The sequence below is a fragment of the Sander lucioperca genome, chromosome 2 (assembly GCF_008315115.2).
Source record: "Sander lucioperca isolate FBNREF2018 chromosome 2, SLUC_FBN_1.2, whole genome shotgun sequence".
Lineage (NCBI taxonomy): Eukaryota > Metazoa > Chordata > Actinopteri > Perciformes > Percidae > Sander > Sander lucioperca.
In genome coordinates this window covers 22819647-22847204 of record NC_050174.1, presented here as the reverse complement: position 1 = coordinate 22847204, position 27558 = coordinate 22819647, and the positions used below count along the sequence as shown (strand labels likewise).

The 27558-nt window shown below is 40.7% G+C and overlaps 1 protein-coding gene and 1 long non-coding RNA gene across 3 annotated transcripts in view; one reads left to right on the top strand and one right to left on the bottom strand.

Annotated features, from left to right (window-relative positions):
* si:dkeyp-72e1.9 (syntaxin-binding protein 4) overlaps positions 1-27558 on the top strand; it is a 110155-nt gene that overhangs the window by 4772 nt on the left and 77825 nt on the right. The gene's annotated exons all lie outside the window — the stretch shown is intronic.
* On the bottom strand, positions 14818-26729 carry LOC116045068. The gene is made up of 3 exons (XR_004103844.1): positions 26718-26729; positions 25381-25383; positions 14818-14922 (listed from the first exon to the last, which is right to left on the bottom strand). It is a non-coding gene; the product is annotated as an uncharacterized LOC116045068 (long non-coding RNA).

The window sequence follows — 27558 nt, the reverse complement described above, 5'->3', positions numbered from 1 at the left end:
GCAAAAGGGGATCCACATGAAAAAATATGATTTGTATTATTTATTTGAACTTAATATGGTACATTTTAAAAATATACTAAATATTCTATAGGCTATGCTGTTTAAAATAAAATGCAGTTCAATGGAGAAAAAGAAGTTGTTTTTTTACCCAGACATTTCAAAATAATAAGTTTTAGAGCTGTAATTGCAATACCGTGAAACCGTGGTATTTTTGCTGAAGGTTATCATACCGTCAGAATCTCATACCGGCCCATGATTAGTTATATGTCAACAGAAATGCGACAAAAGTGTAAAAAGCAACAAAAATGTCAGAAAAGGCGACAATTTTGTAAAAAAAACACAAATGTTAAAAAGAAGCATCAAAAACAAGCAACAAAAATGCGACAAATGTCCAAAAAGAGACATGCAGTAATACAGTCAAAGATATTTTACTTTATCGATGAAATAAAAGCATGTCAATAACAGTTTAAATGTCTGGCCCTTAATGTGATTCTCAATTTCCAGTGCGGCCCTTTTAGTAAAGTTGAGTTGGACAAAGACCATGTGTAACAGTGCCCATTCTGGTGGCTGTGTGGTCTGATGTTTGTGGACTTATTTAGGAAAAATTGTATCAATTTTCACTCTCTCTCGCAGCTTCATTGCAACAAAAATACAAAAGACTTTTTTTGTGCAATTTTTTGCATAAAAGCTGCTGCAAATTCAGGCGTTTTGGGCCGCAACAATTTCAAAAAAAGGCCATGAAATCCCGGAGGGACTGCCGATTCACACCTGTAGTTTGGTCCATTGTTGCCTTGTGGATCGGCTTTGTTTCCTGTTGACACTAACTTAATAGAAATGAACCAAGAGGAGTAAACATGGAGTCATATGGACTGACGGGTAACTCATTCATTGGAAAGTTTGGGCGGCTGTGGCTCAGGTCGTTGAGCGGACGCCTACCAATCGGAAGGTTGGTGGTTCGATCCCTTGCCCTGTAGTCCCAGGCGAGACACTGAACCCTGAATTGCGATTCAGGCTGCACCATGGTTGTGTGAATGTTTATCTGAGGAGCAGGTGGCCTTTTTCTCCAAATCTGTATATCTGTCTCTGTGTCTCTCCACAGCGCTGCGGAGGAAGGTCTGGCCTGTCCACACAGCATTCCGTGATGGGAGAGAAACGTTTATCTCGTTTATTGGCATTTCTTTAAACCAATCACAATCATCTGGTGCGGTGCTAAGCACCGCGCGGAGTCACGGTGCCTCTGCAAAATAGCCTCGGGAAGTAACTTGTTTTGGTGGAACATGTGTACGTTCAAAAGTAGTTTTAGTCGTGCAACAGAAAACTCAGATTGGACAGATAGTCTAGCTAGCTGTCTGGATTTACCCTGCAGAGATCTGAGGAACAGTTAACCATAGTCCTCAGAAATCCACCAGAGGTTAGAACGCCAACACAAAGAAGGAGGAAGGTAACAGACATCAAAAAGGACATACAGCGGAATTTCTGGCGGCAACGGATCGATCCCGTGGAAGGCTGAGGATGTAGACTCCCATCCACTAACGTGGAGTAGATGAGATTTATGACCTATGCTGCAGCCAGCCACCACGGGGCGATCCAGATGTTTTATACACTTATACAGTCTATGCATCAACCCCTGGTAGTGACAGGGTGAAACCAAACGGTAACTTCAGGTCCTGAAAAGTGAAGCCAAAGCTGAATCTCCTTAAAGCTGCATTCTGTCTAATTTCCAGCAGGGGGCGACTCCACTGGCTCCAAAAAGAAGTCTGTTTCTATAGAAGTCTTTGGTGAAACGACCCTACCTCTGCCTTGATTTATTACCTCAATAAACATTTTCCTAACACGTTTATAGCCTCAGTTGCTAGTTTTAAGTCTTCTTCAATACAGCATGATGTTCATTTAGTAAATTATGGCTATTGGAAGAAAATCATTGGTGGTTATGTAAAGTATTAGAAAACCTATTAGAGTCTGCCCACACCTTTCTGGTACTACATTGAATTATTGATCAATTAAAAAGGGGAGTGGCAGTAACTCAGTCTGTAGGGAGCTGGGTTGGGAACTGGACAGTTGCCGGTTCAAGTCCCCATACGGACAAAGTATGGAGTATGCCAGTTCACCTCCTGGGCACTGCTTACTCTCACTCACTCTGACATCTCTCTATTTGTGCATGTAAAGGACCTGAGCATGTGTGTTATTCAGGCCTAATAATTGTAATTTCCCCACCTGGGAATCAATAAGTTATTATTATTAATGACATAAGGGCTGCAGGTCATAGGAAAAAGTGCTAATGGACATTAAACATATTATACATGTCATTCCTGTTGATGTAGATGCTTGAATTGAATTCATTCTGTGTTCTGAAACATTTGAACAGAGACACATGCAGCATGAATCGCGCAGGGCAGCTGCCAGCACAGATCAAACAGGATGCTGAGACAGTGAGACAGATGATGCGATGCTGAATGCAAACGCTGTTCTTTTCTTTTTCTCCGTCTCTTCCACTTAAATTTTGATGTTTTGCGTTTGGCACTAGCTGCTTGGGCTAGACAGAACCATCAGGCCAATATTGGCCTTTGGTTCAATATCAATCTGTCTCTGCCCCCTCTGATCAGATGGAAGTCGTTAGGCCAATTTGTATATTTTTTTTTGTACAAGGTGACTTTTTTTAAATTATATGTATGTTGTGGGAGGATTTTACTCAGCAGTCAGTAAATCCTGAAATGAAGGAAATTAATAAAGGTTCTACAGGGGGATGGATAGATGGATGGATGGATGGATAGATAGATAGATAGATAGGGATGGAGAACAGGTAGCAGGTGTGAAAGGAGAATTAGTCTATCGACAACGTTTCATTTCCCGGATTGTTCAGTTGCTGCTGTAAATTCCGCCAGATGTCCCATATTTCTAAGGGAATGCAGGAAATGTAGTGTTTTTAATGCTATTTTTTTTTTTTCTGGGGGAGGGCCCCCGGACGCCCCACATCATATGTCTCCCCACGTTTGTTGATATACATCCTATGCCTTTTGGGTTGCCAGGCCAGCTGGTATTAGGTCAAATGTTTGTGCCATGTCACCAGGGCCTGGAAGCTGGCCCCCGTTGGGCCATCAATGTACTTCTCTAACATCTGTGCTACCAACCGCCCAGGTTGCCCACCTATTCTCCCCCTCCCCCCCAAAAAATATAGCGGGCTAGAACCGGCCCGGTGTTTTTAGCTGAGATGGACAGAGAATATTTGTTTAAAATAGATGATAGGTGATGCTGTTCTGCCCTCATTGTTCTCCGTGAAGTTGGCTGGACGTGGTTTAGCGTTTAATGTGGACTGACTGCGTCGGACTCTGTTTAAAAATAGCCTTTGCCGTGTGGTAACTTAGGAGGCAATTTGGCCTTGTGTGCTCTGATTAATTTGCCATGCAGTTATCACACCAGTCATAATTTGGTTTGAATGAAAACTCAACTCCCGGCTGTTTTGGAAGAAGGAAATATTGAGAGTAACAGGAGACCTAGATGTGAGTTCTTGTTTATTTTCACTTCTTTATTGAGAATACAGACGTACAATCAAACAAGTCAGAGTAACAAATTCACTTATAAAATAGACATTTGGTCTAGGGTCGAGTATAGAAACAACAAAACATAGGAGCATATACATAAAAATTCAAAATAAATGATAAGAAATTAAAAGGGCTATCTTCTTATAAGCGTGTCACGATAACACATTTTGCGGGACGATAAATTGTGCCAGAAATTATTGCGATAAACGATAATTATTATTTTTAAAGAAATGGCAGAGCCGATTCCGAAAACAAATCCAGTGTGGCAGGGTTTACATTTTTATGGTGTAAATTGAGGGAGCAAAAGCAGTATCGGCTCCAAATATCGGCTCAAGAAAAAAAAAAACGGCATCGGCTCTAAAACATTTATATCGGTCGATCCCCAGATCATATTGCCTCAGGTGGGGGCCGATTTATGAGTGGGTGCTCACGGGCGCATACAAAAAATGTTTGCATTTCAGAACCTTAGGAAATGGACAGCGGCCGACACGAACACACGCACCTATTAACTGGATAATAAAGCCGTAAAGTAGGCTATCTTTCAACTCAGGACAGCGCCACTTCTCACAAACGCAGATAGGATTGGAGATGAGAAGTTTAACTGACACGTAACCGCGATCAGCTTCGTGGGAAATTAAGAATCAATGCCACCACTTAGCACCAACTGCAATGTTTAATTTTAAATGAATGCAGCCTACTGGCAGTCTGGCACACGACGGTGCTCAGCAAAATTTCGCCCTTCTCTCACCCGCATGTAAAAACAAAATGCTTTTGTCACAATTTTTTAAATTGATTTTATTGGTTTGCACACATTCATAGAAAACAATACATGACAAATCAAATGTCTTTCACATAGAAAGAGAGTGTGTGTGTGTGTGTGTGTGCTGGAGAGGTCAGAGATCCGTGGGAAACCTCTAGGTCACTAGAAATTAATTTACAATAAAAAATACGACGTTGTGTCAAACTCGGCGACAGCTTGCACTAGCTCCACAAAGTTCCCCTTGTTGCCAGAGCTGCTAGCTGACTCGTTGTGGCCACGGAAAGCCTGCTCTTGGCCTCCGAGATACAGTACAGCAATAATCACTCTCTTCAGAATGGCACGACTCTTATCCACCTGTTGATTATGCCTTGACACACTTATTACTTCATTTATCCTCACTCGTCGAAAAAGTTTGAGTTTGGGTTCTGATGTTATGTGACTCCGTGATTTTGAATGCCTCTCTATGGCCCGTGAGAGGTTTGCAAGATCAGCAAATCCGGCTTGGCTCCATGGGTTGTTTAAAGAGCTGCTGCAGCTTGACCGGTCAAACAAGAGGCAAGGCCAGCAGAAAAGCCGGTTTAATTTAGCGCTTCCTGTTAGCCATTCAGTTTTGGCATAGTTCCCATCACAAAAAGATCGCACTTTTCCCTTTGCTCTCCCCTGAGTTAGATCCAGCTTCGGTGTAGGCCTACCAGTTTGTTTAAATTTCAGTTGTAGCTCAAAAGCAAGTTCAGTGAAGTCATTTTTAAGAAGAAACTCAAGATCGCCATCCATTGTGTAAACTTGCTGCTAACTGACTGTTAGCTCAGCTGACGCCGGGCGGCACCGCCGCGTAGTAGCGTACCTGTTACCATAGTTACGCATCTGTCTGAGGCATGTGATTGGTGAAAAGCCAGGTTCAACCTGGCTTCCCTGGTTTTTTTCTTTACGATGAATTGACCGTTCAAGGTCGAGCTCGGTCAAACCTAGCCTTAATCTGATTGGCTGAAAATATAATTTTTTTCTCTAAGGGATGCCAGGAAAAGCTGGCCTCCTTTGAGCGTTCGTAGCATTTTACTGGCCACTAGACGGCACAGACTGGACTGCACCACGCACGCAGTGTAAGAGGGGCGCTGTGTCGCTCTACCAGCTATAGAAGAAAATGATAATGGAATGTTTTGATAAGGGAAATTGCAAAATCAGTAAAAGACACAACCGTAAATTTATAATTCCTACGGTTAAAAATATAAAACATAATTTAAAATATAAAAATATATTTTAAATTATAACATTTATTATAAAATTCATTTTTATTTTAAATTTTATTTAAAAATAAAATGTATTTTATATTTTAAATGATGTTTTATATTTTTATGGGGAGGCCAGGCTTCCTTTGGCCTCCTAGAGAAACCGCCACTGCCTACAACACATATTCCCAGTTAACAAGTGTGACATGAGCCTCATTATTTCACTAATATTTTAGCTGCATGGAATGCTCCATAATTGAAATGTATTAATCACAGACTGGTATTTATTGATGAAATATCTGACGAAGATTTTTTTTTTTCTCCCAAATCTTTATTATTCAAGTAAAACTACAATAACGTAAGGAATACAGTGAATACAGAGAGACAGACATGAACATAAAGGGGTGTATAACATTTACATTAAAGAGGTTGTTAGGCATAGCAAAATATGTGACCGAGAGGCGAGCTTCCAGCACCAGATCTTAGTCGTCCTGCATAATTGTTTACTTATAATCAACTGGAGATTCTGCTTGGGTAATGAATGAAATGAAACAAATATGCATCAGAGTAAATTTATTTAATTATGGTCTTGTTATGACCAGGGGTTAAAGTGAGATTTGGTAGGTGGGGGAACCCTATAAGTTAGAGGAAGCTGGTTCGCCTGTTATACTGCTACTTCCTTCCCTTCGGGGTGAACAACGCAAGGCTACCGACATTGTTAACTTCACTTCACTCAACTGACTTAAGCAGTTTAGATCAAAGCCAGTCGACTGCTGCTGTTAAAGACGTGAACTAACCACTGACACTGAACTCACGGCTGCTGCCGAATGAAACACAATTTACTTATTAATCAAAGGTGCGGGAACACGGTTCCGTGGCGTCCCGGCACGTTAAACCAGTTATAACGTGAAAAACATCTTGTTATACCAGTAAACTTGTCTTAAACTTGATACTTATTCCTTTTTTTTTTCTGGCGTGTCAGCAACAGGCCTGTAAGTTTTAATCTGTATTAAATCTAAACTTCATGCCATCTCTCCCCTTACCCATTAGTAGGGTTGGGCATGGAGAACCGATTCCTACTTGGAATCGTTACAAAAATTACGATTCCAGTGGAATTCTTTTCTTTATTGGAATCGTTTAGAATCGTTTGGAGGATTTGGTTTCAAATCTGATCATGGGTTCAAAATTTAACAAGCGCAAGTTTTGGTTTCCGAAGTGGTCAGGCTCTTGTTGTGTTGCAGCCTTGGAGCACAGTAAGCAGCGCTCTAGTGTGGCTTTAAAAAAAATAAGACTTTCCTCTTATCTGTGAAATAAGCATGTGACCCGTTTCAACTCCACCTCTCAAAGAATCGGAATCGAGAATCGAGAAGAACCGGAATCGAAAGGAAGAATCGGAATTGGAATCAGAATCGTTAAAATCCAAATGATGCCCAACCCTACCCATTAGTGGTTAGAGATTAGGTGGAATAGTTGAACTAAAAACCACACCGCAAATCCCCCCACGTGTGGCCATGATGTTCAGACACATCTTTTGTTTTTTGTTTTTGTTTTTTAGCTTTTGACCTGGCTAGAGTTAGCAAGAGGGATATACAAGTGTATTCACATGTATTCATTACATCACGCAATGACCTGTGGTATCACTTTGAAGTGGTTGATGCAATTTGTTGCAGGCCTCTCTGGTGAGTTTGGTGGTCCAAAAATATCTCGATTGCAGCCATGAGTTCAGATTCCAGTTCAGATCAGGCGACCTACAGTATTAAATGGAAAAGCCAAACATTTGGTACTTCAGTTTTATACGTTAACGTTTTGAATGTGTTTGCTTCCTGGGCCCTGTATAGAGAGCAGGTTTAACAAACTGAGTAGTCAATATAAACACAGTCACTGAAATAAACAGTAAAACTGTTTAAACACGTCCAGACTATAGCCTATTTCAAAATAAAAACTGACTTTTTAAACTGAATTTTTGCCGGACAAACGCATGATAAACATACAGGTTAATTTAACGGACAGAAATAACAACAACATTGATCCATCATAAAACGGAGAGAAAACCGATAGCATAGGCCTTTTTTATGTCCGTATGTTTTTATAATCAGCAAAAAGCACACAAATGTGGCAGATTTAGCTAACGCTAACTAATGTAAGCTGAAATAAGGTCAGACTGTAAGACACTTGAGTATAACGTGCATGATAGAATAGAAGTGTAAGTAGAATCAAATAACATAAGCCCAATTTATCACTGACAAAAATTAATTACTACGTTAGTTGTTTTAACGTTAGCCCTATAACAGAAATCTCAATCGCTTACCATTCGTCTGGTTCCACAGCTGAAAGAATGATATACTGTAAATATCAAGTCTACCAAAAGAAAGTATTGCTAATAGATAACTTCTTCTTTCTGTGGAGTCAACGAGCAGAAATACGAACAGCGCCACTCTGCCATTGTAACCCACTTGGTGGGAGGAGGGTGTAATATTCTTAAATCCTGTCAACCATGCTGTCAACAGGATTCAAGCATTCTGCTGCCCCTACCGACTACAATCACCAAGTGCATTTTAAACTTAAGAAAAAAACTCCACTTTAAAACCAAAACGTAGCAATGTCCATGTAGACTAAATGTGGTTTTGGAAGCTTTTTTTTATTATTATTTTTTTTTAAATTTAATTCAAATATTCCATTTTATACTGCAGATCTACAATATTGATGGTAGGGCTGGGCGATATGGAGAAAATCAAATATCACGATATTTTTGACCAAATACCTCTATATCGATACCGCAACAATATTGTAGTGTTGACTATTGGTGCTTTCACAAAATATTTACACAATGAGAGTTTTGATAAATAATCATCAGTAATGTGGATATAATGACGAATGAAGTGAGTAAAGGTAAATAATAGAACAGCTACAACAGTCTGGTAAGTTCAGAAAACGACGTCACTTTACTGTAATGCAGCCTTTAAAACCAGGAAAAGACAAACACTTATGTCATATTACGATATCCAAAATCTAAGACGATATCTAGTCTCATATCACGATATCGATATATTATATCGATATATTGCCCAGCTCACATTGACGGCCTTTCTTTGAAACACTGGTCGAATCCTCACAGATAGCAGTTTATTTGATATTTAAATAATTTTCTTTATTTAGCCGAGTTTCCTTGACTTAAGTTTTATTGTGAAAGTGACCACAGGCTGTGGCAGTGGTGGCAGGTGTGACTGGATGCACTTTGACAGGGTATCTACCCGACTCCTGTCCTGTGGAATTCAGGCCTCTGGTAGCAACAAACATCACTTTAGTTCTACTGTGACAGAGAAAAACAACATGCTCTCATTAAGTCACATGGCCTTAGCATCTTTCTTCTTTATGATGTAGCCTACATATGTCCTTTGTTCCTTTCCTGTTAAGTCAAGGTCTTTATTTCATAGATGCATATGTAGAACACAGTCTGACAGTCCAACATTGTTTTATTAAGAAAACCCCACTGATGTGGCTGTCACTGCTTTATGATGACTAAATAAACAATGTCATAAGTTTTGCAGGTATTTTAATGTTAACAAACAATGGGAATCAGCTTTAATGGCCAAGTAAGCAGCCCAAGGTAAACATGAACATTTGACTACTATGTACAGATATAAGTTTGTATATATAAAGTGTATATACATATACACATGCGCAGGGGGAGATTTTTTTAAATTTTAATATTATTAATATTATAATCAGAATCAGCTTTATTGGCCAGGTTTGCGCAAACAAACAAGGAATTTGACTCTGGTTAATCTTTGCTTTCAAAGTACTACGACTCACTTAACATATAGGAATAACAACAGAATAAAAAACAGAAGGACAGTGAGAAATATATAAAAGAAATATTGTTAAGTATACAGTATAACAATACAATATATACATAAAAAAATATATACAGTAACAATTGAAGAGAGGTAAGGAATAGTGCAATATCAGTATGGTCTGAGATTTAAGATCAACAGATTCAACAGAGTGACTGCTTGGGGAAAGAAACTGTCTTTGTGTCGGCTGGTTTTGGCGAGCAGTGCCCTGTATCGCCTACCAGAGGGAAGGAGGGTGAACAGTGATGATGACAGTAATGTATCCCCCCCCCCCCCCTCAATGTGATCAATGCTACTTCACCAACAGACCAGTCTATAGTGCCATAGAACGATCAAATCTGAGCAGTTGCTGGGTGTATTTAGCAGCTACAGAGCTCCGGGACGCCGGCTACCAGCAGCAGTTGTTTAGCCGCCAATAGGTGACTGTGAGCCGGCTACAGGCAGCGCCAGATGACGGTCCTTTCAGGGGCCGTGGTAGTGGAGTTTAGCCAGAAGGAGTGAGCGTCATGCGGTGATGACAGTTAAGTTTAGGCACCATAACGACTCATTAAGTTTAGGAAAAAGATCGGATTTGGATTAAGACACTCCTGAGTAAGGAACGAGCGTTTCCTGAGCGAAAGTATTTTTTTTCAGTTATAGTTAGTGTTATTTTAACAATTTGTTGTTGCACACATAACATTTTGTATATTATATTAAGTAATGTTCACCAAATGATTGTAAACCTTTAAGAAATCAGATGTAAACCGCCAATAAAAATTATTTGGATGGCTATTATAAAGTTGCAACTAATGGGCGCCCGGATAGCTCAGTTGGTAGAGCGGGTGCCCATATGTAGAGGTTTGCTCCTTGACGCAGCGGGCCCGGGTTCGACTCCGGCCTGCGTCCCTTTTCTGCGTGTCGTTCCCCTTCTCTCTCCCCTTTCATGTCTTCAGCTGTCCTGTCAAAAATGAAGGCCGAAAATGCCCATAAAAATAATCTTTAAAGTTGCAACTGATGATCATAATACCTTGTGGTGTTGTGGCTTCCCGTGGGATTTACTGTACTGATAAACCGTAGAAGCGCCACGGCCACAGCGCTGTGAAAGCTCCCTGAACGCCATTTAGTAGAGTCTGTTCAGTTCCCGTTCTCTCTATCTCTGCGCACGTATCCATTAACTGTACTTGAACTGGATTCGAGCCCAAATATATAAACCCAACATTTTATTAAGTTGGCTGTAAAAGTATTAAACTACTTGAGTTGTTTGAATGACAGTAATCTGTTCAGGTGAGAGTACAAATATAGTACAAAACAGCGTCTTCATTAGGACCCCAAAAAACTTTGGATAGCCTTAGTCTAATATGATTTAACAGGAGTTGGGAGGAGACATGATGCGCACACATTGTTGAGATTTCTAATACCATGTAACTTTCTGTATGGGTCATAGTAGGGTTTAAGGTTAAGTTGTTTATACAAAGTATGGTTACATAGAACATTTTGGCTCCAGGTAATCTGCTATTTTATCTGCTGAACCATGCATTTAGTCTGTACTTGCAGAATGCGCATTAATGGACATGTCAGCCTTCACTCTCATCCAAGGTACTGGAACCAATGTAGTTGTTTCTTACATGTTGCAGACCTTTTAGCAGACACTGAGAATCAACTCCATTCTTCTTGTCAGGTAAAATCAATTTGGCGTAATGGGATTCCGATTCCTCTCGAATCGACTACTCTGATCCCAATTCCCTCTGCTGACGATCGATTTGTTAGGAATGAGTTTGGGTTTCATTTTCTCTCCAAAGAAGATGTGGATCCTGGAGCAAAGTGCTGACTGGATTTCCCCCCCAGGGAAGTTTGCTTGTTGCTGCTATTTTTCTCTCCCACTCCACCTATCGATGTTTCCTTACTTAGCTGAGTGGTCTGTTGTGTCTGTTTAGCAGTGTCAAAGGTGTCAGACACTTGTCCTGTTCCCTTTCTTCATTTCGAGTGAGGGGATGTAAGCGTGCCGCTGGCATGTGACCTAAAAGTTGCAATTAGCTGAGACGAGCTCAATGCCTTTCATTCAACTGAAGGCTAATTAAGTAATTCGGGAGGCCTTGCTCCGTGCATTTCAGTGTCTATTTTTAATCCTGGATTTTGCAGTTGCTAACTGTTAACTGTGGGCCAGTTTTTACATCAGAAAAGCTGAACTTTGAGTTGATTGTAGCATCATCTTCACAAGGCTTTCGAGAACGAAAGATGAGAATGAAAGTCCATGTTGTCTTCCTTCTCCACGCCCAGATGGACGGCACCAAACATGCTGCCATACATCTGGTTTTATGTGGTCATTCAGTGTTCACCGTGTGGATACCTTTCCTGTTAAAGAAAGATGGCAGTGTGCCATATACAGTACATACCAGCTTGTCAGACCCGGTGTATGGAGGTTTGCTTCAGTGCAGGACAATCATGTGTTTGGACTTATTTTGAATACCCATTTCCTCTGTACACTGTAGCTTAGCTTATGACACAGTACTCTTTATTATGACTTAATTGAACAAACTGAATTAAAAGCATTTCTTAATAGTGCTTCTTAACTGTTTTATGAATTGACAGAAGAGTAGGGCAGTCCTTCCAGAAAAATGTTTTTTTGTGATTGTTGCGGGCAAAAATCCTTGATTATACGGCACGTTTTCTTAAAAAATGCGATGGAATATGTGGGATATTTGTGCAATTTTATGCGATGAAATTGCGGGAACTTGCAAAAATTGCGGGAACTTGCGAAAATTGCGGTTTCATCATGGCTTCATCGCGGGGTTTGCAGCTTTTCGATGATGTTCACGTCGCGTAATTACATCACTTCATAATGTTCCCATGGCAACAGGGGAAAATGGCTGCTTTTGTGTGAAGTAAACGCAACATTTTTCAACTTTCTGCTAAGATATATGTGACTTTTTTGCAACGAAAATGCGGGGATTATGAAATCATGCAAGTCCTGCATATTTTGTGCGGAAATTGGCAATTTATGCGGCTAAAGTGCGGCGTATTTGAAAAATTGCGGTCCCCGCATAAATATGCAGACTTTGGCTGATTATGCATTGAATTATGCGATCGCATAATCGCATTTTTCTGGAGGGACTGGTAGAGGTGTCCCCGACCAAGAATTGACATAGTCAAGTTGGATTCGTCAAATGTTGTCTATAGTTGACTGATTGTATGCCTCGTTGCATTAACACCGTGGCTTGCTGTTCTGGTGTGCAGGATTTGGTGACTGTCGGGGCGGACGGATCATGCAGTGGGCTGTGCACTGGATCACGGCTGTGCTTCTGTATCGGGCGGTGGCACACAACCTGCATCTTACTTTGGATCATCTTACTATTTCAAATTGCACTCCCACTTTAGATTTTCTTTTCCCAGACATTTTCAGTTAAAGATTTAAATCCCTGCCGCCAAGATGCTCGTCCATCGGTCACGGATCATGGAGTGAAACTTAAATCTTTTCACATTTTTATTTTTATCATAATATGCTGTACAGTATGTTACCTTAATGGGAGGAAACATGTAGTTCTATAGGTACAATCCAACATTGAGCACCTCCATACAGCCAAAACGGCATGATCCTCGTTTCATAACGCCTCTGTGTAGATTTGAATGTGAGATTGGCAGTCAAATCAGGCTCCTTCGATCGACGCATCGAATATTCGATTATATTATATTAGTCTACGCGGTTTGCGTACAGTAAAGGCAATGAGTTTGTGTTACCTTATTTGTAATGTCATTTCTGACAATTTGATCAACCAAAATGTCTATTATGCTTGAGTAAATGAAACCTCAATCAACAAAACTACTTAAAAATAATAATATAAGTATTTTAAATACCACCGTTAAAATCACCGGGAGAGTCCGACCCAGCCAGACTCTGGAAGGTAAAACTGAGATAAGCACTCCTATTCAAGCGTAGGTTCGGCTTTTTCAACTGTTGTTTGGCAAATTGCTATTAAAAACAGTCGGAGAGGATATTAAGTGCTATTTTTATTCTCAATTCTTATTATTTTGGCGCTGGCTAAAACCTCTTTTGGGGGGCGCCAAAAATGTCTCTATGCAGGGAAAAACCCCGCATCCAGCAGTTACAGAGCAACATTAGCATTTATTTGCAGTTGTGTTTGTCTCAACCTGATGACGTCAATATTCACTCTCTTTTAACTCTGTTTTGGTCTCCACCACCTTTTCTATCTTTGTCTGCCTGCTGCTTGGTGCTGAGCAGGAAGTGTACAGTGGGTTTATTAGAGCTTTTTCACTGAAAAAAACACTGCCTGCTGCATCCGCTGTCAGAGCGCTGAGAGTGGATCAAGGTAGATGATCGCTAACAGTCTGAGGGACGACTTTTAGTTTATTCTGGTTACATTGTGGTTTGTTTTGCTTTCTACCTTATGCAAACATACATACATGTACAGTATTTCTATCTGTATGTGTTGACCTGAAATAGTTGTCTATCATTCATTCTTGTCACAGCTCTTCAAAGTGTAGCTTCCCTGTCTATCACATTGCTCCTACCTGATCCGCTTATGTGGCAGTAGAAAAAAATGTGCAGGCACTCACAGGAAATTAAAACAGAACAGACACAATCTCTAATGCATGTTATCTCTACTCAACCTGTATCGGTCCAACTTGCTTTTACATTTTATTAATAAACTCTTCATTTTTCTTAACAACGTCTGGAGGAAAATGGGTTTTAATTCTCAAAGGTTAACTTCTGTATTTTTCAACTTGGACAATATTTCCCCATATGTTTGTGTCTAAGTGACTGATGGCAAGTGACAATCTTTGACATTGGTCCAGTATTAAGCAAGACCGCTGCAGTGGGCATTGGCAAAACATGTTGCAATGTTAACGTTAATGGGCAATTGTGCACCTTCAATGTCCGTCCTCTACAAGTGCTGTTCAGATAAGTGTCTGACTAAATCATGTAATGGATCCCTACAAAGGTAACCTTTTTGTTAAAGAGAAAGATCCTTTTTGTTTTACACGAAACAGCCCCGAAATCACCATCGCCAAACCCAATAGACTCCATTCAAATAAACAGTAATTTTATCATCGTAAAACACACTTCATTCATAGTGGACAGAAAAAAAAAAACTATCAAAAGCCATCTCATCTTTCCACTCTGGTTTGGTTGAAATAAACTCTAAATTCACCCATTTACATGTGGAAATATGCTGGCTCTATACAAGCTAAAAGTACTGATTATTTACAGTTTGGCGATGGCGATTTCTGGGCTATTTCTGGTTAAACAAAAAGGATCTTATTCTTTAACAAAGAGGTCTATCTTTGTAGGGATCATTTTTACAATGTTATCAGACACTTAGAATAATCATCTGAGCCTGTCCGTTGCAAAACAGCACTTTTAGTGGATGGAAATTGGCGGTGCACAAATCCCTCGAGTAGTTACATCGCAGCCTGTATCACGGCTGCAGGCTGCAGCAGTCTTGCTCAGTACTAGACCAATTTTAAAGATAGTTGTTCCCATTAGTCACTTAGACACAAAAACAAGGGGAAAATAGGGTCCATGTTGAAAAATACCGAAGTTACCCCTTAAGTATTTAGATGTGTGCCTTCCAGGACTGGACACAAACCTTTACAAACGGGTCGTTACCTCTTTCCTCAGTGAGTGGAACTTTTTTAATTTTGTCCACTGAATCAGAATGGAATAACAAGATGTTGACATACGTAATAATCTTTTGTAGGAGATGTGTGTGTAGAAATGGGTTGGTCTTAGACTAATGCTAAAGAGGTCAAGAATACATAAAATACAATGTTCTAATCCTTCCTGGCTTTACATTAGGGGTTTCTACTTTAAAAGCCAAGCATGTTCACAATTTAAAACACAATACATCTACTTGAAAAACCCATTGTGCGTGTGCGTGCGTGTGCGTGCGTGCGTGTGTGTGTGCGTGTGTGCGTGTGTGTGTGTGTGTGTGTGTGTGTGCGTGTGCAATTGTCAACAGTTAGTTTTACAAGATAGCCTATAGAGACCAAATAAGGCACTATATAGTGTCACTATGATATTACTATAACAGTCAAGCTAAACGTTTCAGTGTCCCTGTGGTGGTTGACTGGTAGTTTACAACATAATGGCCTTCAATAAGGCCTAAAGCAATCGGATGATTAAAGATGGTTACCTCTTCAGAATATCACACCTTTTTCAATGATTTCTTTCTTTCTTTTTTTTTTTAATAAAAGACAACGCACAGTAATCAACATTTTTGTAAATGTGTTAGCCAGCCGGCTAATTTTTAACTGTAGTCTTTTGGCGGATGTTTTGAGACAAGAGCAAAAGAAAACAGCAAGACATAAGCACAGGTTAATCTCACAGACAGTTCCGATTACACTATGTAGGCATCAAAACACAAAGTGTTGGGACTGCACACACAGCCCATAAAAGTATCCGATCATGGATCTTTTATTGAAGCTATAGTGCGTAGTTTCTGTCTCCCCCATGAGGAATTCTAAGTTATGACAACAACACTGTCGGCGCGTCCACATGATCAAGTCTTCCGTGATCGCGCCCCGCCCCCACCCTTTCTCCACACGGTTACTAGTAACCAAGGAGGACACGGAGGATTAAAAAAACATGATGAGGTCATTATCTTCACTCTACGTGAGTTTCTGCGCGTGAAAGTCGCCGGACGCCACAATCTTCTGAACATAGCCATACTGAGAAATACAGAGAGAGTTGTGTGGAGCTGATAGTCTTAATTAGCTTTGTAGCAACTCATTTGGCAATGGCTTGAATGGAACGGACATTCATTAATATCAAAAAGTTACGCACTAAAGCGTTAACAATGGTGGTGGTGGGGGTTGCTATGATTTCTGCTGCCTATCCACAGCTCTAGTTAAAAAAAGCTGTTCCGTTAGTGCGTGTTCCTGGGGTTCTCAGTCTGCCTGAGGGGACGGTGGTGTTAAATGTAATGTGTTGTAACGTGTGTATAACAATGTCAGCACCTGATTCCTCGGCCATTGTCTGGAGTTCATATGATAAAAGTTAATGCACTGATGAATAATTGTTTTCAGCCTGGAACATAACGTATGTATTATCCCATTTGCAGACATTTCCTCCATCCACTACCTGCTGCTCATTTAGATCTTTGAAACTAGGATAACATATTCATTCTTTTTCACACTGCATACATCCCTTCTCTACATCTGCTTCTCCTTTGCATGGTCATGCAGCCTGTAGCTACAGAGCCAGCATGCCACCCTGGAAAGAAAACTATGGTTTATTACAACTTTAGGTCTTGATTATGATAACACTGTACTATGTGCTCGCCTCCAACACTTCCAAAGCCTTTTCCTTTGCTGTGCTGTGGAAAACACTTGCACTGTGCCAACACGGCCACCATTTTGCTCCATTAGTATCCCCCATCTCTATCACAAAATAGCGAAACATACATAGAATGCATTTTAGTGAGAAACACCTAATGTGTTAACATTAGGTGTTTCTCAATACTGTTACAGTAACATAACTGTTTGTTTAGTAGACAACTCCATGGGGTACCTTGATATTCATATACTGCTGTCTGCTGGTAGCCAGATCCCTACATCTTCCTGGACCCTGTTAGAATGTCTGCTGCTCACTGCCCCTGCAGACTCCCTTCCTCGTCTATAGGGGGCAGCCTTGTAACTGGAAACACTTGATTACCCATCGCTTTAGTTGTTGGCTTTTTTTTTTGGATTGCTCCCTATTGCACAGTGTGCGTGTGTGAGCATGCGTATATGTGTCTCTCTGTGATTGGGTCCGGGCTTGTTTGATTTCTCAGTGTGGATTGGATAATCCCATAATCTGATAACGACCCACTGTGCAGATTTAGTGATTAAAGTTGAGGCAAATGGTTGTTGCCATGGCTGCCAAGAAGAAGTGTGTGTGTGTGTGTGTTTGTGTGTGTGTCCTGGTGCTATTATTTCAGAGAAGGATTGGCACGTTGGTGTCTAAGTGTTACGTGACCAAGATGATGAATTTGAAATGATTACCCTCACACACACACACACACACACACACACACACACACACACACACACACACGACTAGTTGGTCATGTTGGTCTACTTTGCACCTTTGATGAGTGTGGGTAGTAGTCGCTAGTGGTGCTGTAGACTACAAGGACGTGGAATTAAATAGAATTTGCCGAATGGACATGATTTTTATTCACTATTTTCAAACTTTTGCGTGCGTGCGGGAAGACAGATGCTGAAGTAGTGCTGACATGTACAGGTTTATTGCCAAGTAGGTTTTCACATACAAGAAGATTTGCCTTGGTGCGTAATGGATGGAATGGAAATGTGCAAAACATATTGACCAAATAATGTGCAGTTGTTCACAGTATGAAGTATAAAGAATATGTGCAATGCAAAAATGTGTGTTAATGGACCACATTGAGATAGATTTGGAGACTTTACGTTGTGTCCATGGGGTGGAATAAGAGTTGCTTGTCAGTGGGGGCTCCTGGGCTTTGTTGATGAGGCCAGCTGAAGTCAGGAAGCGGGAAGAAACTGTTCTTGTGCCGTGAGGTTGAGGGCTGCGGTCTCTTGCCGGGGGGAGGGGTTGGGGGGAAAAGGTTAGTCAGAATCTTTCCTGCTTGCCTCAGCATCCTGGAGGCGTACAGGGGGGGATGGCAGAATGCAACCAAATGCCTTCCCAGCAGAGTGAATGATACACTGCAGTATGTCCTTGTCCTTGGAGGTGGCAGCAGTGTACCAGATGGTTAACGGGGGGAAGTGAGGATGTACTCAATGATGGCAGTGTAGAAGTGCACCATCATTGGCTTTGGGAGGTTGAACTGCTGCCGCAGGAAGTACATCCTCTGCTGGGCTTTCTTGGTGAGGGCTGATGTCCAGCTCCTTGAGGTCCAGGGTGCTGATGGTGCCCAGGAAGCTGATCTGTCTGAGCCCTCTCCAGACCAAAGTCGTTTGCCTTGCTGTAGGATTTTCTCAGAGTACAACATCTATCACCCTTACTAAACTTTATTTTAAATTTGTGCCTCTCTTAACCTGTCCTTCTCCAGTCTCCTGAACACTGCTTCCTTTTTCCAACCTTAGCTGTCTGAGCTTAGCTGTGAACAAGGGTTTGACATTGTTATAACTCACCTTTGTGTGTGTTGGTACACCGCAGTCTTTACAGAAGCCTATGTAGGACGTCCCAGCCTCTCTATACTCATGACACAGACTGTCACTGACAAAAAAATCATGTAGCAGAAACTTAACAGTTGGTTAAAATAGACCATTATAGTTGACTTACCCATATTTTTGATTGTCAAAGTTATGTTAGCATCATGGTAATAGGCTACACAGCAAATGCACCATTGTTGGTTCATTCAAGGGAACTTTTATGGTCAGTATTTTTATCACCATTAGCCATTCAATATATTTGCTTGATGTTATTGCCTTTTCCACATGGTATTCAAAAAAACAGGCATGCACAAGGGATTCCCAGAGTAGTTGCTCAAGGCGTGATGCTGCTCCAATCAGTTTGATTTCTAACATGACTTTCTGACCTGAAATACTGAAATGCTTGGCTAACTCTTAAAGCTATAGTGCGTAGTTTCTGTCGCCCCCATGAGGAATTCTAAGTAATGACAACAACACTGTCGGCGCATCCACATGATACAAGCCTTACGTGATCGCGCACCACCCCCACCCCTCGTCCTTGCTGTTGCTTATAACCAAGGAGGACACGGAGGATTAAAAAAACATGATAGACTCTTCAGAAGAGGAAATTATCTTCACTCGATTTTCTGCGAGGCAAAGTCACCGGATGCCACAATTTTCTGAACATAGTCATACTGAGAAATACAGAGAGAGTTGTGTGGAGCTGATAGTCTTAATTAGCTCTGTAGCAACTCATTTGGTAATGGCTTGAATGTAACGGACGTTCATTAATATCAAAAAGTTACGCACTAAAGCTTGAAATCTTGAAAATTAGACCACGAACCCTAGCCTAGAAATCTAGACGCACCCTAACGGCAGCAAATTTTAATTTGCAGCCAGGGGGGGTATAGGCACTCTCTGTTGGCTTGTGAGCTGGAAAAACCAAACTCTGGTCAGGCCAATCACATCTTGTGTAGAGTCGGTGGGTGGGCTTATGGCTACTGCTGCTGGGAACAGCTGTCTTCTGGAAGACTTGGAGTTAAGCTTTTCTTTGAGAAAAGAACAAAGAACGGCACAGAAATCATTCTTAAGAAAGGAAGATGTGTTCGGAGTTTTGCCGACCGGATACGGCAAAAGTTTAATCCATCAACTAGCTCCGCTACCTTCTTCGTTGCTCTGCCTGGTTGGAGCGCTATCCTATAACGTGCAGAGGGAATTTGAAAGACAACCGTTTATTTGAATTATTCAGCCAAAATCACTTAACTAATTGATTGAGCAAAGTGATGTCCATTGCAAGGAGCTGTCTTCCACTCTTATGTATTAAATACAATAAAACAATGATACTGTAATATCACACTATCAGAACAATTAGCTTAAAGAGGCAACTCTGATTAGAACTGCAGAGTTGGCAGTTAATTCCCACTTAGCTAGATTCTGCTTTTAACATTTATTTATTTTCCTCTGCTGATGCTTTTATATTGTTAAGAGCTTAGTCTCATGGCACATTGGTCACTTAAAACACCTCCTTTGCAGTGCAACTCGGGCATAAAAAGGTTAAAATACAACCCCAACCACACTAATAATTACACCAGCTGTCTCCCTCATCTTTCATTCATGCCAACGGCATGGACGAATAAATTAATATCCAGATAAACACTTTAGGCACAGCATGTGAGCAATATAATGAAATGAGTCCCAACATAACAATGTTATCGTATGCTTGGTCACTCTGCTTTACGACAAGCAGTCCCTGATGAACTTGACATGCTGCCGAAGGAAAGAAAAAGGAAATGGATTGTTGCCTCACTTTGGGTTTACCCAATCATGGTTAGGGTAAAGGATGGAAGGTAAACCTCAACTATGTGTGGATCTTTGTGAGCCAAGGCCATCATTGCTGATAGTCACCTGCTGCCTCACATGGAGGAGTGTTTGAGTGAGGGTTGCTTCAGTGATTTCTACCATAGACTTGGCCTGAGCGTACCATCAACTACCATTACCTGAAAACAGTGGTTATCTGATCTGCCTTTATTACACGCAAAGGTATGGCTTGGCCTCTGCTCCATCCACTTTCCAAAAATATGATGGAAAAAGTGCTAAAGATCCACTTGGAGTACACAACTATCTTGACAACGTGATTGTTGCCGGACCATCTCAGGAGGGGCATAACAGGAGCCTGCATTCGCTACAATGGTGGAGCTGATGTGGGCACTACTGAGGGATACCTCTAATAATATTAATACTAATTTTAGGGGCCTTTTTGAATGATGACAGTGTGGGGGAATTTTTGATTTGGTTTTGTAATGAGTTCCAGAGAGTAGTGGCTGCGATTTGAAAAACGCTCTGTCAACCCAGGTTCGCCACTTGGTCCTGTTGATTTGCAGGAGGTTGGCATCAGCAGACCAGAGGCTTCTGGAGGGGGAGTGCTGGTTGAGAAGGTCAGAGTGGTAGGGGGGAGCCAGATTTTTGAGGGCCTTGTTGAGGTGTTGAGTAGGGCGGCACTGTGACTCAGTGGATAGCACTTCTGCCTCACAGCATGCTGGCACTGCAGAGTTGGATCCCCGGTACGGGCAGGGCCTTTCTATGTGGAGTTTGCATGTTCCTCCAGTTTCCTCCCACCATAAATCCATGCAACACTGACGCATTTACTGAAATGTTGATATTGATGTGCTTTGTCCTAATAAAAAATAAATAAAAATAATAACAATAATCTTGAAATGTATCCTGTGTTCACCCGGGAGCCAGTGGAGGTAATGGAGGACTGGGTTGATGTGGACATTGATGTGGACATGCGAGCGCGTACTGGTAACAAGGCGGGCTGCAGACTTCTGTACATAATGGAGTTTATTGAGGACTTGGTTTTGTGGTACCATAAAGGATACTGTATCGAGCCTGGATGTTATAAATGCATGAATGAATGAGTTTTAGCAGCAGTAAGTGACAGTGAGGGCCAGAGGGGGCAATGTTGCAGAGGTGGAAGAAGGCTGTTTTGGTAATGTGGTTGACATGAACTATGGAGCCATCAGTGTTGAGTGTGAAATCCTTGGTGGGGTAAGGGTAACTGGGCCAATAATTATGATTTCTGACTTATGGTAAGCTGAGTTGGCCGGTGTCCATGAACTGGGTACCCAGAGGCAGAGTAGCTATCTGAAGGGCAGCGGTCCTAGCAGCAGAGGCTAACTGCAGTGGGACAGCAGGGAGGCTATCAAAATGATACCTTTCAGTAGCAAAGGATGGAGATCCAGTAGCAGATCCAGTTCAAACTGGATGTGGTGAATCAAGGTTCAGATTTAACAGCAGCAACTAGCCCCGACCATACAGGAGGCGTCGTAAACAGCTGGTGGTGACGTTGGCTAGCCAAGCTAGCCGGTCTAGCAGATAAGAAAGTAAGGGTCAACAGGTAGAGCCCTCACAACTTTCAATTGGGTGGAGATAATCCAATTCAGGATTAAGAGGATTGAAGATGATGTCTGTAGGGTAGTAGTAGTATTTTGATCAGACGGAGAAGCGGCGAACAAGAAATGCCAGAGTCCTCTCAGATCTGAGCACAGTTAGATGCAGCCAGGTTGTTGTTAGAGACTCTGGCTTTGAATGGACTGTGGATGTGGACCGCAGTTGTAATGAACCGAAACTGTTAGTTGCTAGTTGATAGTCCAGTGCTTTCAGTATTTGATCCCTCCGGTAAGGCTGGGCAATATATCGATATTATATCGACATTGATACATGAGACTAGATATCGTCTTGGATTTTGGATATTGTATTATCATAATATGACATAAGCGTTGTCTTTACCTGGTTTTAAAGGCTGAATTACAGTAAACTTATGTAATTTTTCTTACTAGACTTTTCTGGCTGTTCTATTATTTGCCTTTACCCACTTATTCATTGTATCCACATTACTGATGATTATTTATCCAAAATCTCATTGTGTAAATACTTTGTGAAAGCCCAAATTGTCAACCCTACAATATTGCCGCAATATCAACATTGATATATTCATATCCATATCGCTCAACTCTACCCTGCAGGCTAACCTTTGGGACGACAGATGCATCAGACTACGGACTGGGTGGCGTGCTGACCCATATATACCCACATAAGTCTGAATGCTGTAGCCTTCGCATAATGGAGTCTCACCTCTGAAAAAAATGTAATGGTGGATAAAAGGCCCTTGCTTGTGTGTGTGTAGGCTGTCAAAAAAAAAATGGTGGTCGCATCTTTGGGGGACGCAATCACAGAACAGACCCCCAGTAAGGGGGGAATGTTGTGTCCGCTACTAGGGGGCGTAGTATACCTAAGAATGGCCTTTTTGTAAAACCGACATTGAGAGCAGAGAAGAGTCTGTGACGTTAAGAAGAGAGTTGAAGCTGTGTGCATTGTGTAGCATGGCTAACAATAAAGCCGGATAAAAGGAGTTCTTGCATTGCTGATTATTACTACTTGCTGCTACTACGACACATAACACAACTGTTTAAAGGTGCTGTAGGTAGGATTGGGAAGATCCAGGACTTAGCCAAAAAATTTGAACATCGACAACTTCTCAGTCCCTCCCCCCCTTTCTGCTAAAGCCCAAAACAGTCTCCTAAGCCCCTCCCCCCACAAGGGAGAATGAATGCGTGTGCCTGTAGTGATTGACACGCAGTTAGACACCCCCCCCCCTGGCCCTGATTGGTGCATCTGAACAGCAAATCACACTACAGGCTGTAGGTGGTGGCAGAGGAGTCAGATTTTATTTTTAAATGACCTGCTTAATGTAGTTCTACTGGAACATAGGGTCAGTTTCAGCAAATATGACAGAAAGTTAGTTTTATAAGTCTTACCTACTGCACCTTTAACCCATTCCCCATAACAACATCATAAGGTGATAAATATGCATATTGTTTTCATCTTGCTGTCCTGCCCTCAATTAGGCAAAGCAAAATCAGTAATCAACATACTTTATTGTCAATAAATAATTACTTTTATTGGGATTGTGACCAAGGTTATTATATTTTATATTTTTATATTATATTACATTTTTCATTAGTTTTTATTTTTATTTCGTTTTGATGAAATCCATCCATCTTTTTGTTTTCAAATTCACTTTAGTTTTAATTAGTTTTTAAAGCGGGTTTGCTAGTTTAGTTTAGTTTTTATTTTTTTAAAATGCTTAGTTTTAGTTTAGTTTTTATTAGTTTTAGTTTTTTTGTAATATGGGTTATTTGTCAGGGGATTCAAAAAGATCAGAAAAAGCATTGTGTAATAATAACTCAACAAAAACATCATACAATTTTAGAAATATGTATTCACAATGTATTCAACAATAACACCAGTACATAAAATGTAGCCTACATATGGTCATAAATATGTAAACAGTCTACACAAGACGCAGTATGTGCAAAATGTGTAAGTGACGTGTTCCAGGAAAAAAACCTAAATAGCCAACAGACTAAAGAAGATATACATGAACAGGTGTTTTCAACTTTGGTTCGAGTAAAGTGGCGAACTTTTAGAAGTCAATCGAGTCACACAGTTGTGTAGACATATCAATCCACATATTAACCCACACTTCCTCCCGCTTTTGGTGTTCCTGCGTATTTACTAACCAGCAGCTATCGGGTCGTCGGTGAAAGCCCTCCTGTAGTGTTCTCTCTCCTGCTGTTGTCTCCGTCCTGTACCCATACATCCATGCCCTGTATCCATACATCAATACCCTGTACCCATACATCCATGCCCGTAACGTTACCGGGGTTAGCTTCTGTTTCAGGGAAAGGGGGCTTTGCTTTCTCCTTTACCTTGTTAAGGTAAGCTAGGTCAGCCTCCTAGCTTGTGTGCGCTTCTCAAATGTACTTTCAAATTCGTGTGATTTTTCCCTGTAATAAAATGTTATTTGCTCTATGAAAGATCGACAAAGACGAAAACTAAGGACATTTACTCGATCATTTTATTTTATTTTAGTTAGTTTTGCAAACAGACATTACAGTTTTAGTTTAGTTATGGTTTTTTTGTAATGCCTCGTTTTTATTTTTATTTCAGTTAACGACAATGTTTTTTCCCACCTAGTTTTCGTTATTCCGTTCGTTTTCGTTAACGATTATAACCTTGATTGTGACACAAAACAAAGTTACGCTTAAATGACAACAATATGGAAGAACATGATAAGATAGAAACTCTTATTGTGTCCATCTGCTTAAAAATAAAAAATAATAAAATATTTTAAGACCCTGGCACCCCAAAGCACATTACCAAAAATCAGTCACGTTGATAGTCAGTGAATATATGGCAACACCCTGCAGCCCTCAGCTTTTTTGGTTCAGGTTTAAAGCACCCTTCAGTTCTTTAAAGCCCTACAAAGATGCTTTGAAGAACTGCTAAGCTTCTCTAGGTATCAGATTTAAAAATTGCAGGATTTCATATGTTATGTAATCCAGCAGCTGATCAAAGTGAACACCAGTCACCCAAATCAAATGGTCATTTAAGAATGTCGGTGGCTTACCCGAAACATTGGCTTTCCATTTGAAAAAAAGCATGCAAACAAACCAAATCATTGCAATAGCAGAGAAAAGAAGCTGCTGATAGATGTAAAAGGGTTAAGGTCCTGAGAGAGAGAGAGGCATGTCTCTCTGAAAGGCTGTCAGGAAGACAAAAGGAACAACACACTGCCCTGTATACAACTGCAAATCTTCCTTGATTTTCTCACAAATACAACCCATGAATAATCTTGACATAGAACACAAATGTGTTTTTGTTCCATTAAGAAGGCAGGAAGTTCAGGTTTAGACAAAAAGAAATACATGTATTTTGAAGTAATACGGTACACGTGTTCCCCTGATCACAGCTGCAAGAAAAACTGTTTAAGACCTAAATGAGTTACAACATTTTCTTTGGCTGTTTGTTAAAAGATGCAGTAGGTAAGACTTATAAAACCTAACTTTCTGTCATATTTGCTGAAACTGACCCCATGTTCCAGTAGAACTACATCAGGTCATTTAAAAATAAAATCTGGCTCCTCTGGCACCACCTACAGCCTGTAGTGCGATTTGCAAAAATCCACAGCTCCCTGTTCAGATGCACCAATCAGGGCCAGGGGGGGTGTCTCACTGCGTGTCAATCACTGCTCAGGCACACGCATTCATTCTCCCTTGTGGGTGGAGGGGCTTAGGAGACCGTTTTGGGCTTTAGCAGAAAGGGGGGGAGAGACTGAGAAGTTGTCGATGTTCAAATTCTTTGGCTAAGTCCTGGATCATCACAATCCTACTTACAGCACCTTTAATCATTAAAACTTCAGCATGAGTTCTGTAAAATATTTCTGGATTTAAAAGGCAGTAATGTATGTCTGATAGAGTTATGGTGTAGACCGTCACCGTGAAGAGCTTTAAAGCTGTGTTCCACTGGGTCCAGGTTTCTAGTTTTAGACTTGTTAGTGAACATATATATATATATATATATATATATATATATATATATATGTATATATATATAATATATTTTTATTACATACACAGCTATAAAAAAAAAATGTGAAAAACAGCTCCATGTGGTGATTTACTACAGTAAAACTGCACACATACTGTTTTTCAGAAAGTCACGGAGGTGAGAGCAATGCAAACACCACATTACAGTAATTTGTATTTATAGATGATGCAGGTGCATGGCAAGAGAGGACATCCAATGTGATGATGATGATGATGATGAAAACGTGTGGCCTGATGCTGGAGAGAGGCAGGATTAGCCCCGCAATGCTTTGTTACTCTTACGTACCTTCAGATTGTAACTTTTGTTCTAGTTATTACGTACATTTGTAATACATGTCGTTTAGCAATTGAAAAGTCATCTTATTTCTACCTTAAACCAAGAACTGAATTATGGGAAATGTTTGATGTGTGTGTGTGTGTGTGTGTGTGTGTGTGTGTGCATGCATGCGTGTCAATGAGCTGCTGTGGGAGTCCATCCTGGTGCTATTATTTCAGAGAAGGATTGGCATGTTGGTGTCTAAGTGTTACGTGACCAAGATGATGAATTTGAAATGATTTCCCTCACACACACACGACTAGTTGGTCATGTTGGTCTACTTTGCACCTTTGATGAGTGTGGGCAATAGTGGTGCTGTAGACTACAAGGACGTGGAATGAAACTGAATTAGCTGGATGGACATGATTTTTATTCACTATTCTCAAACCTGTGTTCAGTTACATCCACATTTCCCCAATAATTTCCTTGTTGGGGTACATGCAAGGACATTTTTACCAAATGAAATGACAACAGTGACAAGAAGCAGTCAGTGCTCCTAAAGCCTGTGTCTGGAGTCAGTACAAGACCGCCGGGTTAGTTAAGAGGCTGGACCGTCTCCAGCTTCTTCTAATCTCAACCACTGGGTAAACATCAGAACCTTGGCCTGGCTTTAGAGGAATCATTGGTGTGGAGGAGAAAACGGTAATGTTTTTCATGTGCCATGTTTGGTTTATAAAAAAAAAACTAAATGAATGAATTACAAAAGTCAAAGTATACCCCTATATTTGAACTAAAGAAAATTACCAAAAGAAATAGTTAAGATAGTTTTAATGAATGCCTCTGCCCATGTCCGATTTTTCCCGTGAAGTCACAAAATGATTTGCGGCAGGTAGACGGCGCTACAGTAACACATTCTGACGGGTCACAGATTTCATTGTAACACCGGAAAAGCCTGGGTTAGTATCCAGCCAGGTAAAATGTAGCAGGAGAAGTCTTTCTATAGGCCTAATTGTATTTTAAAATTTATTTTAGAAGTTATCTGTTATCAAGTTATGGCTGATTCTTGGGCAGGAACATCACAGAAAAGAAGGAAATTAAACAAAGAACTACAAGCTAAAAGGGAGAGTGAAAGACGACGGGCGATAACGTGAGTCACACTCGGTCGGGCTTTCTACAGATGGAGACAATTACGTGATTGTAAATGATTCTGAACTCACCCCGAATTGGCCCCTCAGGTATGTAATATGTCTATTTAATTCATAAAATAACTTTCCTTTTAGTCCGTGTTTATGCTGGCCTACTATTATCTTTTCCTTTGTCCTCCTGTACTTGTGTAAAGTGTCCGTGGGTTTTATAAACATGCACTATATTAATCTAAG